Source organism: Carassius carassius, chromosome 40 (assembly GCF_963082965.1).
Source record: "Carassius carassius chromosome 40, fCarCar2.1, whole genome shotgun sequence".
NCBI lineage: Eukaryota > Metazoa > Chordata > Actinopteri > Cypriniformes > Cyprinidae > Carassius > Carassius carassius.
Genome location: NC_081794.1, coordinates 20635780 through 20649707, shown reverse-complemented (window position 1 = coordinate 20649707; position 13928 = coordinate 20635780). Strand labels below are relative to the sequence as shown.

Genomic DNA, 13928 nt, shown 5'->3' with positions numbered 1-13928 from the left:
ATCCCTCTTCCTTAACATTTTCTGATATTCATTCTCAGAATCACCTGCAAAAGCATATTCTAAAATATATTACTAGCAATATAAAAATCAAAATGATTTGGGCATTTCCAGGGAAATATGCCATTAACCTCTTATGCGCTAATCTCTGTCCAGGTACATGCAAAGCCTGATGAAATCTGTCTGGGCACGATGTGACTTTAAAAGTGTTCCTGTAGCAGCAAAAGGAGGATACTGGGAAGAGGAGGTCAGAGGTTCAGACGTCAAAGAGGTTCACGAGTGATGGATGGCAGTCTGAGCTGCGCACAACACATCTACTGTAGCCTTAACCGCCGAAAAGGCCTGCACACAACACAAATAAATAAATAAACACGCACATCAAAGGGATTTTCAAAAAGAAAAACAAAGCCAGAGCACGTTCGCAAACTCACACTTACACACACGTACACACAACCATGCCAGAAAAAAAGAGAAAGCAAGCAGTCAAAGGCCTGAAAATGCACACATAGTTAACTGTCTGATAACGGCAGGCTTGAGGAAAATGAAACAAAACAATGGCGAGAAGCATATGTGTAATTCTGGATTCAGTTTGAAATGCTGCGATGATATTTTGCTGAAACTGATTGATGCAGCTCTTTCTTGAAAGATAGTGGACCTTGTGTCCTTGTACTAAAAAAGTGTCTTATTTCTTGTGTTGTGACCTGGGACACAAAGAATGAAACCGCTAAACTATAGTTTGAGTGGCTTCATGGTAAATTTGGTTAATGGATTAACATTCTTTTACAACCCGAATTCCGGAAAAGTTGGGACGTTTTTTAAATTTTAATAAAATGAAAACTAAAAGACTTTCAAATCACATGAGCCAATATTTTATTCACAATAGAACATAGATAACATAGCAGATGTTTAAACTGAGAAAGTTTACAATTTTATGCACAAAATGAGCTCATTTCAATTTTGATTTCTGTTACAGGTCTCAAAATAGTTGGGACGGGGCATGTTTACCATGGTGTAGCATCTCCTTTTCTTTTCAAAACAGTTTGAAGACGTCTGGGCATTGAGGCTATGAGTTGCTGGAGTTTTGCTGTTGGAATTTGGTCCCATTCTTGCCTTATATAGATTTCCAGCTGCTGAAGAGTTCGTGGTCGTCTTTGACGTATTTTTCGTTTAATGATGCGCCAAATGTTCTCTATAGGTGAAAGATCTGGACTGCAGGCAGGCCAGGTTAGAACCCGGACTCTTCTACGACGAAGCCATGCTGTTGTTATAGCTGCAGTATGTGGTTTTGCATTGTCCTGCTGAAATAAACAAGGCCTTTCCTGAAATAGACGTTGTTTGGAGGGAAGCATATGTTGCTCTAAAACCTTTATATACCTTTCAGCATTCACAGAGCCTTCCAAAACATGCAAGCTGCCCATACCGTATGCACTTATGCACCCCCATACCATCAGAGATGCTGGCTTTTGAACTGAACGCTGATAACATGCTGGAAGGTCTCCCTCCTCTTTAGCCGGGAGGACACGGCGTCCGTGATTTCCAACAAGAATGTCAAATTTGGACTCGTCTGACCATAAAACACTATTCCACTTTGAAATAGTCCATTTTAAATGAGCCTTGGCCCACAGGACACGACGGCGCTTCTGGACCATGTTCACATATGGCTTCCTTTTTGCATGATAGAGCTTTAGTTGGCATCTGCTGATGGCACGGCGGATTGTGTTTACCGACAGTGGTTTCTGAAAGTATTCCTGGGCCCATTTAGTAATGTCATTGACACAATCATGCCGATGAGTGATGCAGTGTCGTCTGAGAGCCCGAAGACCACGGGCATCCAATAAAGGTCTCCGGCCTTGTCCCTCACGCACAGAGATTTCTCCAGTTTCTCTGAATCTTTTGATGATGTTATGCACTGTAGATGATGAGATTTGCAAAGCCTTTGCAATTTGACGTTGAGGAACATTGTTTTTAAAGTTTTCCACAATTTTTTTACGCAGTCTTTCACAGATTGGAGAGCCTCTGCCCATCTTTACTTCTGTGAGACTCTGCTTCTCTAAGACAAAGCTTTTATAGCTAATCATGTTACAGACCTGATATCAATTAACTTAATTAATCACTAGATGTTCTCCCAGCTGAATCTTTTCAAAACTGCTTGCTTTTTTAGCCATTTGTTGCCCCCGTGCCAACTTTTTTGAAACCTGTAGCAGGCATTAAATTTTAAATGAGCTAATTAAGTGGATAAAAGTGTAAAATTTCTCAGTTTAAACATTTGCTACGTTATCTATGTTCTATTGTGAATAAAATATTGGCTCATGTGATTTGAAATTCCTTTAGTTTTCATTTTATTAAAATTTAAAAAACGTCCCAACTTTTCCAGAATTCGGGTTGTAATTAGCAAACTAAAATATTTAAAAAATTGAGGTTAACTATTCCTTTAAAGCCTTTTTTTTTATAGGAGCCGGTTTAAGAGTAAAATAAAAATAAAGTAATATACATATATATATATATATATATATATATATATATATATATATATATTCATAATTTCAGTTTGATATAAAGCAATTAGGCAGGAACTGTAAGCCACACTTTTGTGTTTGTTTCATTGTTTGTAATGTAATGCATACGTTGTTTACAGATGTTCCCTCCTAAAATCAAGCAGACAAACAAAAAACAAGGATTCTGTCTCAACCTGACTGTAAGTCATGCACACTTTCTGTGATAATGTTTCAGTAAATAGTGCATTATGGGATTTCTGTTGTCTCTTAGGAATCAACTGTGGTTCTGTAAATATTTTCCTAAAGCAGCTATGAAGCATATGATTCCTTATGGTGTGTAAATGGTGCTCCTGTGTGTATTTGATTTTTTTCTGAGATTCAACCACAGAGATTTAAGGACTGGCTAGAGACCAGTGTAAATTCAAGTCCGGTTTATACTGGTTTGTAGTACTGGTCTAGGTGGTGACTAGCAAAACTAGTCGATATTTTCAGCAGAGATGTAAGCCAATGAATTAGAGTCTATGTTTGTGCACCAGTCTAAGGCGTGAGGGGCGCTCTGGGTGGGTTTCAGTTTGGATAAAAATGCTTTGAGTTTCCTTGAAACCAGGTTGAGACTGAGGCCTTGAGCAGCTCTGGCCTTCAGGACAGGATGAAATATTGAGTGTGCTCCGCACTGCGGACGAAAGGCCCTGACTCTTTGTCCACACTGCATCCAAAGGAGCAAGGGTCCAACGCAACCTCTTTGTGCTGAATCTCCAATGGATCAGTCGGTCAGTGCTTTATTTTTCATTTTGCCTGCCTTTTTCTCAACTTCTCTCTCTCTCTTTAATCAGGGCAGCCCAGGCCACACTTCTGTGACTCAGTTTAGTACAGTTGAAAGAACACATCAGGTTGTGCTGCTCTCTGAGGGGCTGATAATATGGTACCTTTTACCTGTTAGGAACTAGTGAGGCATCTTGCCCCTCTATAAATGAACTTCAGAGAGATGTGACTGACAGAAACATACAGTGAGCTCACCTGTTTGACTGGCGGCTCTCTCAGGCCCTCACCGTTCTTTTTTTCCACTCACTGACTCCGGAGCTCTTTTTGGTCTTAATGGCGTAGTAATGGCTTAAGCAGACCGGCCTACGCCACACTCACATATTCACCACCTGAATACAAACGCACCAACACCTGCCTTGTTAAACCGCCTCTGGACTTGAAAGGTGGAAATCTAACATGTTTTTGCTCCGTTTAATGAGCTATTAAATGAACACTTCACTGTAGACTGGTGTGGATTTGAGGGAAAGATAAAGACAAAGAATTGGGGCTCATATAAATACTGCAGTAGGCTAAAGTAAAAATGAGTGATCATTTATAAAAAGTTTGTTTGTTTTAGCCATATATATATATATATATATATATATATATATATATATATATATATATATATATATATATATATATATATATATATATATATATATATATATATATATATATATATATGTATGTATGTATGTATATGTATATATGTTTCATTTATGACTACATCAATTGAATTTTAATTTAAATGTATCAACAATGAAGAAAAACAACATGAAAAAAGCATGCAGCATTGCAAAAGAATGTATTTTAAGCGTATTGTGGTGCAATTTTTTTGTGCAAATGTTTTTTTCTCATAATAAAATCACCCTGCTTTAATCATAATGCTCTTTTGGTGTAATCTTCTTATAAAGTAAGAAAATATTTAAAAATAAAAAAAATATTATACAATTATTATTAAAAAATCATTGTTTTACAAAACAATAAGATTGCGAGACAAGATTACAAGGCAAGTATGTGAATAACATAAAATGTAAAATAGTACTTTTCCTGTATCTTTTTGGTAAACATGAATACATCTCTTTTAAATGCAACTAAGTGCCTCAAACAACACTCTTGAATGTATTTTTATTTTTTTATTAAGTCCTGAACTTCACTTGTAAACAAAGCTTTTAGACCATTAAAGATCATTGGACATCCTGTCACCCAATCAGATTTAGACTTTTGCCTTTGCAAAAGTGGTTCCACTTTCCTATGGAAGCCTGTTTTCGCCACTGAATAAAAAATTTAAAAAGGTAATTTCAGCTTTTTATCTCACAATTCTGACCTTTTTTTCTCAGAATTGCCTGATATTAACTTGCAATAATTTTGCAATAATTGAGAAAAAAGACTGATATGTTCTCAGAATTGCAAGTTTATATCTCACAATTCTGACTTAATAACTCAAAATTGTGAATTTAAATCACATAAGTTTGACTTCATTTCTCACAAATGCAGGTTTATGTCTTACAATTCTGAGGGGAAAAAAGTCAGAAATGCAAGATATAAATTGCAGTTGTGAGAAAAAAAGTCAGAATTGTAAGATTAAAAAGTCACAATTACCTTTTTTTTTTTTCTTTTTTTTTTTTAGTGGGGGAAACGGGCTCCCATACTTTCCATATGAAGATGTTCAGCGAACACAATGTGTGTGGTCCGTGGGTGTGATGTCTAGGCAGTAACAAACTTCAGTACTCAATGGGGCTATAAAGTAATCAATTACATTCATATCCATTATACCAGATATGTCATTATTCGGATGAATTGCTATAGTATAAACACACTGACTTTGCAATAGCATTAAACTGTTGCTCCACCATATCAGTATTTGAGACTATTATGCCAAATCCCGCTATGGCTCCCCTTGCGGCAACATGTGCGCTTGTGTTCACGTACCTGCGCAGAGTATGTTTCAGCTTAACATTGCAGAAAAGTGAAGTAAGTGAGAGCGTTCCACTCGTTTCTTGTGTTTCTTTGGCTTTGAATGGTAATGAGAGTCAGAGGGAGTCTTTCTCAGCTCTAATAACCTGTATGATGACACTTTATCTGTAGTTTGTGCATATAATCGCTAAACTAAACGGGGCGACCCCAGGGGCAGAGGTTCACTGCCTGACATTTGACATCTTCATAATTAACTGGGAAGGTCTGATCTCTTCCTTCAAATGATGTGCATATCTGCTCCATTTAATATGCTTATAAGCACTATGTATTATTCAAACATGCAAATGAAGGCTGGTCAGAAAACAGACTTTTTGACACAGGTTTCACAGTTGTCGGCAGTAGTTACCCCAGCCTGATAATGAACGCTAGTCCATCTGGAATTACCCAACCACATAATGACTGAGGCTGTTTAACACCTTCATAAAAAGTCAAAATTATCTTTGAAATGGACCTCCTGTTTGTTTTTCTACAACAATATTTGATTTGTAAATAATATAGATAGGTTTGAGTTTAAAGACAATTTTGGAACTCTCTTTACATTTATTCATTTAGCTGACGCATTTATTCAAAACGACTTACAATTGCTATATATGTCAGAGGTCGCACACCTCTGGAGCAACTAGGGGTTAAGTGTCTTGGTCAGGGACACATTGGTGTCTCACAGTGGATTCAAACCCAGGTCTCTCACACCAAAGGCATGTGATTTATCCACTGCGCCAACACCACCCCATTGATCCCATCTTTGGTGACTATGGAGAGAAAAAAATATATTTCAGTGCTTTTGTGTTCGCTCACCTTTAAAAATTTTTTGCAAAGGTGTTGTGTTCCCCTGAGAAACTTTGCGTTGCCACAAAAGTATTGCATTCCCCAAGAATTTTTGCATTGTTTAGCAAAACTCTTGCGTTATCTTGCAAAACGTATTGTGTTTGCTATTGTGTTCTCTCACAAAAGTATTGCCGTTCACACTCTAAACATTTGCTTTTTCTCTAAAAAACTATTGCGTTTCTCCAAGAAACATTGCGTTCTCTCACAAAAGTATTGCCGTTTCCCAGAGAAAATTTGTGTTCATACACAAAACAGTTGCATTTTCTTGCAAAAATATTATGTTCCTCTAAGAAACTTTGCGTTTCCAACTGAGAGACTTTGTATTCACTTGCAAAATAATTTAAATGAAATTTTTCACTCCCATCTCATTTTTAGGGCCTCCATAGTTTGTCATCTTTGTACTGAAGCAAAACAGTTGAGGATTACACTAGAGGTGTGTATATTTTGGATATAAAGTACAATAGATCTCTGCATGTGTTCCCTTATGGCCTTTTTTAGATGAACACAGCAGTTGTCCTCAGAGGGACGGCTCCTCATTTAGGAGTCCGAGCATGGAGATGGTCAGCCACTTATATGGTCTGAGGTGTTTTTTGGAGGAGACTGCAGTTGTTTTTTCTAAAGCCAAGGTTTTTTGAAGATGTGGTATAGAGTTGGGGCAGAGAGAGACTCTTTTATGTGCTTTTTTTGGGTTGCGTTAGTGTAAAGCACAGGCTGCTGGCTTGGCTTTGGCTTCACTGAGCCAGTAACCAGTACATGAGCCTCTTGTCTTCACCTCAGTCTTCTGAAAGCTGTCTGTCTCCTGCTCACACTCTAGAGGTGAAAAAGACATGGAGGGTTAGAACACAAGCACACGCTCTATTGCCTCTGCCAAAACGGTCTTTCTGGGACAAATTAAAGATGAAATATAATGTTAAATTATCATCTTTTCACTAACAACACTATACAACTAATCCCATTCAGACTAAATCATTTGTTGATGAATGTTCATCGATGGGAAGGAGCATTACACTTTAACACTTTGCTCATCCAGCACAGTTTGTGCTGCAGATGTGAATGAGACTCTAGAGCATTTGTAAATCAATTGCTTTACAGGAATGACTTTGTTTTGTGTGACTTCTATGACTTGTTTCTCCCGTGGAACACATTTATTATTAAAATTCTGAATGATATTTTTTTCCATACAACAATGCATGATGATGACTGGCTCCCAAATTCTGTGTCAATATGAATATACTGTACAAACTTTTGGGGTTAAGGTTAGGATTTATTTTTTTATTTTTATGAAATTAATACTCCAGCACGTGGAATTGTTTAAAAGTAACCGTGAAGACATTTCTAATGTTACAAAAGATTTCTATTTCAAATAAATGCTTTTCTTTTGAAATTTCTATTCATTAGAGAATGCTGAAGAAAGGTTTTAAGCAGCACAACCATTTTCAACATTGGTAGAAATAATAATAAGACATTATTAGTATTAAGAGGAAGAATTGAGCACCTAATCAACATATTAGGATGATTTCTAAAGGATCATCTGACACTGAAGGCTGGAGTCGAGATGAAAATTCAGCTTTGCCACTACAGAAATAAATTGAATGTTTAGATATATTACTATTGAAAACTAACCAGCTAAATAAAATTATTTTAAGTTGTACAAAATATTACTGTTTTAAAGTACACGCAGATCAAATATTATTTCTAAAAAAATAATAGAAATGGCTAACAATAACTACAGTACTTTGGAAACTGTGGTTATATGTTCAGAGGTGGGTAGTAACGAGTTACATTTACTTCGTTACATTTACTTGAGGAATTATTTGGGGTAACTAATACTTTTCGGAGTATATTTAAAAATGGGTACTTTATACTCTAACTTGAGTAAATTTTTTGGGGAAAATCTGTACTTTTACTTCGTTACTATGGGCGACGCCCCTCTCGTTACTTTATCTTAATGCAATAAATGTTATAACTGCTTCAGTTTATTCCAAACGCGCCGTCTACTTTTCTCTGGGCAATGAGCGATGCCCATTCGCGAATGATTCATTCTTTTGAGTCAATTCTGTTCAAAGGCTTGATCAAATCAATTGGCAAACGAGTGAATTGGTTCATGAATCAGTTTGAATGAGTCGTTCAGTTCCCTGCCGCACGCGCTGAGGGTCTGAAGCAGTTCACTCAGAGTTGTAACGTTTAAGGACAGAAAAGCGTTGAAAACGTGGCTGGAACTGCACTGAATTGAAAGCAAATCTGCAAAGGCTACTATTTGCTAGCGATGGAGATCCTTATTAGATGAACACCGCGTGTGCTGTCTACTGTTTAACAGGTAATAACTTGGGCTACATTCGATTACAGTACACGATACCTCTGACATTAGTTTGTTGTACGTGTGTGGCTTATAACAGAGGGGAGTCAAGTTGAATGCAGCTTCCAAAAGACAAAAAATAGCGATTAAGATTTTATTAATTTTAATACAATAACACCGGTGCGAGTACGTTCAGCGAGTCATATTATCAGCTGCTAAATTCAGATCTGTGATTGCTTGCTGGCGCTGAGCCAGAGATAGATGCGTTTTTACAGCGCTGCGCATTATAACCAATCACACATGATTCTTTTGAGCTTATTAAAGCATTGGCCAATCAGAGGCGTTCAGATGAGTCATCGCTAAAATGCCGGTGCTTCCTTCACTCGCTCACTGACTGAATACCTCTTTCTGGCGAATTCTCTCGTCAGAAACAACAAAGTGCAGATGTGTGTACGAATCTTTAATTAAGATATTGATCTCACAGTGTTAACAGTTTCAGTGATTTTAATGGGAGTTTCTGAGAGTGATTGAAATCTAGACTGTCAGTGAAAATGATCTTTAATAATGTAAATGTTATTTGCTCTCTTTCTGAACAATGAAAGATTAGTAGCAATATTTATATCACATTAACTTTCAATGTTAAATTCACATTTAATATAAAGTCAGTCGTATTAAAAATATGTTATGGCATGACACCTATATCTGTTACTTAAGTAAACAGACAGGGTTTTATAATAAATTACATAAATTGGAGTAAAGGGTGATGAAATATATACGTTTATACATGCACACATACATTACATACATTTTATCTATATATCTAAATAAAAATAGGCTCAGTATATATGACCCAAAGTAACTAGTAACTAACTACTTGAGTAGATTTTTTATCCGATACTCTTTTACTCTTACTCAAGTAACTATTCAAGACTAGTACTTTTACTTTTACTTGAGTAAATATTTCTAGAAATACTTTTACTTTTACTTGAGTACAGTTTTTGGGTACTCTACCCACCTCTGTATATATTGATATTTCCATTGGACCAAACCGACAAGTGGATTCTCTTTTTCAGTCAGTCAGTCTGTAAAAATAACTACCACTTCATTGTCAGTGTGTTTAAGAGCCTGAGACAGGCCGCTATGTATTGAGTGAGCGCATCTCAATATCGGCTCATGTGCCAAACAGAATACTTTCCTTCCAGGGTCTTTTAAATAGGAAAAGAAGGGTGTAGAGGGAGAATGATGGGGAAAGGAAGCAGGCCATAGAAAGCCTGTCCACATTTTGTTTATATCTGGAGCTCATTGAAAATATCGAGCAGGATCGACAGCTTCTCCTCTTTTCCTTAAAGGATGTAAACATTTGTAAATTCGGGCTCACATGCGTCGATCTGGATCAGTTTCCCCCGTCCAGGGGGGTTTATTGAGTGTGCTATTGTTGATCTGCGAGTAAATCCCTGCATGCCCCCTCAATGCCTGGAGCCAGCCCCCAGCCCCTGCTGCTGCCCGCTGCGCCCCTCTCTCTCCATCTACCTGGCCAGAGCTCATGTTTCCACCCTTTTCTTTCTCCGCTTTTGACGCTATCAGTCTAGCCATTCATTTGGTTTTATTTCCTATGTGATGAAGTCTATAGCTCTGTCCCAAAACCTATTGTTCTACCTAAAGAGGCAACATAGGCACATATCTTGTTTCAAATGGTAGGCGTTAATTATGATGCCATCTGAGATAGCTCGTCTAATCACATTCATCTTTAACAAATACAATCCTAGAATGCACTGCAATTCCACTTCAAAATTGAATGTTTAATTCTATGTGTTGGAGTTTAATTGTGAATTTATGTCTTACCACAAAAAACATTAAGTAAAAAGTCATTTTAATTTAAAACTATTTGACTTTTTAAACACAATTTTGTGTGTCCTAGTTTTATTTGTATTGTGTTATAAGTAAATGAAATGAGCATACAATCAAAAATACAGTAAAAACGGTACAATTGTGACATTATTACAAATGTTTATTAAATGTAATTTATCTCTGCGATGGTAAAGCTACATTTTCAGCAGCCATTACTCCAATTTTTAGTGTCACATGATCTTTCATAAATCATACTAATATGCTATAATTTGGTGCTCATACAACATTTCTCATTATTGTCAATGTTGAAAACAATTGTGCTGCTTAATATTTGTGTTACAACTGTGATAATATTTTATATAAGGATTCTTTGATTAATAGAAAGTTTAAAAGCACTCAAAAAAAATAATATTGTTTTGCAACATTGAAAACTTGGCTTGCAGAGACCTGTATTGAAATCGTTTGAGTGCCTTGTGCTCTCAATATTAGCAGCACTATTATATGACGCTCAAAGTTTATTTCTGTATAATGCATTCCAAATTAGTCACATTTGGTGTTCCGTTTCAGTTTGGATGCTGCTTATGGAGTCAGTAAGGCAGCGTACTATGTTTTGGAACAGAGCTTATTTGTCTCTAACTTTCTTTCTTTGTCTCCCCATCTTGAAGTGATCATTTCATACCGTTTGCGTGAATCTGTGAATCCCACACTGTTCTCATTGCTGCAGTATTTGGAGTCGTGATGACACAGTGCTCATGGGAACTGTGGGAAAGCTCATGTGGTGAGTATCATCACCATGATTGAGAGCTGTTACATTTGTAGCGTGCCTAACACAACTATACATCATTTCGCCTGGTTTGGCCGGACTCCGTATTTTACTATCTTTTGTTATTTCACTAGGTGAACTGATTTTATCTCATATAATCAAATTTCCTTTTAAGCCAGAGTTTTCCTTATATGTGCTCCACGAGGAGACGTTGTTCTGCGATAAGTATAATGTCATATCGCTATCTTTCCATTACATCTTACGTCTTCTGATCTTAATGCAAAAACCCACTTGTGTTTAATGGGCGGACGAGGCCATTTTGGTCTGGCAGTGTTCCATTAGACTTTTCCCCTCCTCTCTCCTTTGTCTTTGTCTTCTCCCATCTCTATTTGTGAGTCAAATCCCCCTCAGGTTTACCCAGCATGGCTAGGCTTTGTTATGCTGGATACTGTGCCCTCTCCCCATATATTACAAGTACAGGTTGGCAGAGACTCCAGTCACCCGAGGGAACCGTGGCGGCTAGTGTTGATGTACAGTACAGTGAGGACATATCTCAGCATAGGTTTGAAATATACCTCTAAAAATTACGGAAAAAAAAAACATTTAGTCCATTAATAGAAATGTCTTCCTTTGTGCTCCTAGGAAGTCATATAGGTTGGTATTGACACAAGAGCTAATGAACAATGACATAGTTATAACTATTTAGATGATCAAATCCATTGAGAAGCATCATTTTTAGATCCTAGTAGAAGTACAGTACATGTTTTGGTACAGGAATGTGAAATTTGAGTCACATCAAACAAGCAAACCCCAAACCTGGTTTGTTTTCCATTAACACTCAGACTTGACGGCCACTTTGGTCCGAGTTGTTTTGAGCTTGTTCTATTTTGAAACCCTGAAGCTCTGCGGTATGGGAGCGCATGGGTTTTACATCTGTTTGTTAGTAAATTCAGCCGGTCACATTGTCTCCAGCAGACCTGCGCTGTGACCTGTGGGCTGCCTCGCCAACACCGTCCAATGTTACAAAAACACAATCGAGAGAACCAGTCTTTCTCTGTTCCATGCTCTCTGTCCCTCTCTCCCTCCCTTCCCTTTCTTTCCCGTCATTTCATCTTATTAAAGCACATGGATTGTCACTGTTATTTACCAAATATAGTCTGACAAAGAAGAAGTGGGAATTTTTACTGATTGAAGATCAAAGTGGCAAAGTCTCCTCCTCAAATCCCGCCCTTTCTATTAGAGCCCCTTAAGAACAGAGGAAAACATCAATTTCTCACACATCAATGGCGGCTTCATAATCAATTGAAAAAGACACTTGTATGGGGATGCAAATCTTATCTTTGTCTTATTAAAGCTTTTAGAAGATACATGCCAGGATTTAATGTTATTAAATAAAAGAGGTCGGTTTTTTAATCTAAAGATGCAGAGGCGTTAGTAATGGTCTAAATCAAAGCCTGGGGAGTCTCTTAATAACCAGTAGAGTTTTCCTATCCTTATTAATATTGATAAAATATACTGTGATGTGATCTCCGTGCTTATGATGCATTTTGGAGATGGTTAATGAACAAAAATAGGATGTGGGATTCATTTCCCAGCGAGAGGACGGCACGGGCGACCCGGTTGGAAAATTAGTTTTTGCATTGACCATTAATATGAACAAAAGCTCTTGCGACTAATGTTGCTTTAAAGCGAACACATACCTCACCGCTTTTCCTGTCTGACAACTGAGTTTTTATTCAGGAGTGGTTTGTATGTATAAATATGCCGCCTTCTGTTTTTTCAAATATATATAAAAAAGACAACAGCTTTGCCCTCTGACCTGCCTTTGTTTGGGTCATGAATCGCTTTCTGGAAGTGTAATGAGTCGATTTTATGTAAAAGTTGAGCTCAAGGTTGTTGCATGCAGGAAAATAGTCATTACGATTGCAGGTTGACACGTCGTAGTAAGTGAATCACACTCATGATGCTCCTGGCATTATGTGATTCTCTGAGACATTCAATTTACATACAAGCACAAAAAAGCATCAGGTGTAGGAAATGCCATACAGAAATAACAAACCTCTCAATTAAAAAAAGGAAATAAAACGAATAGGGTCTTTACTGGTGTTCAAGTTCACAGACACTGACACAAATGCACTTAAGCAATATTATATTAAAAGATAAAACACAAACTACTACTTTGATTAATGAAGTCTAGTATTCACCTGCACAATGGCGTTGTGCAAATCCATTTGAAAAATCCTCCAGCTATAGTTTTTAAAACTATAGAGACAATAGAGATGTTCTGCACTTTGATCAGTGGAGGACTTGTTAGCCAGATCAAAATTCTTGCATTAATTTCTTAATTAAGCCATGGTATGCACATCCTAGCAGGTGGATTCTCATCTAGGATTCAGCAGAGAACCGTGTTTGAGATTTGATGAAGTACTGTTTCTATAGACTTTCTTGTGGGGAAAGCATAATATGCATGTTGTTGTAGAAAGCAGAGGGATTAAATGGTGTGCAAATTGAGATTTTGACTTGAATTCGAATGCTTTCAAATATTTCAACGGAGGAAAATGAATCTTTACAAATTTCAGGAGAAATCTACATTCATTTACTTTACATTAATATCGCTGTACTCTTGAATGCAACTATTGCCATATTCGTTTCTAATTTTAAAAGTTTCAGAAGATGACGTGGAATAAATCTGAACTGAGACCTCCACCAAGTCTCCTGAGGTATGAAAGAGCAACCTGCATGTCTATTACATTATGGATTGTTTAAATGCATTTAGAGCCGTATACATTTGAGCCTGATGTTTAGAATGGAGCGGATGCATGTTCATGATGTAAAACACATCCTTCTGAGACTAATATCCATAGTCTATAGTTCAAACCCACATATGCACTATGATCTATGATAGCTGTCAGCCATTGCCCCT

General features: G+C 37.1%; 1 long non-coding RNA gene across 1 annotated transcript in view; it reads right to left on the bottom strand.

The window, feature by feature from the left end:
* LOC132122355 (uncharacterized) overlaps positions 1–13928 on the bottom strand; it is a 46527-nt gene continuing 32599 nt past the window's right edge. The window contains exon 3 of the long non-coding RNA XR_009426364.1: positions 1–339. This is a non-coding gene — a long non-coding RNA (uncharacterized LOC132122355). The remainder of the gene's footprint in view (positions 340–13928) is intronic.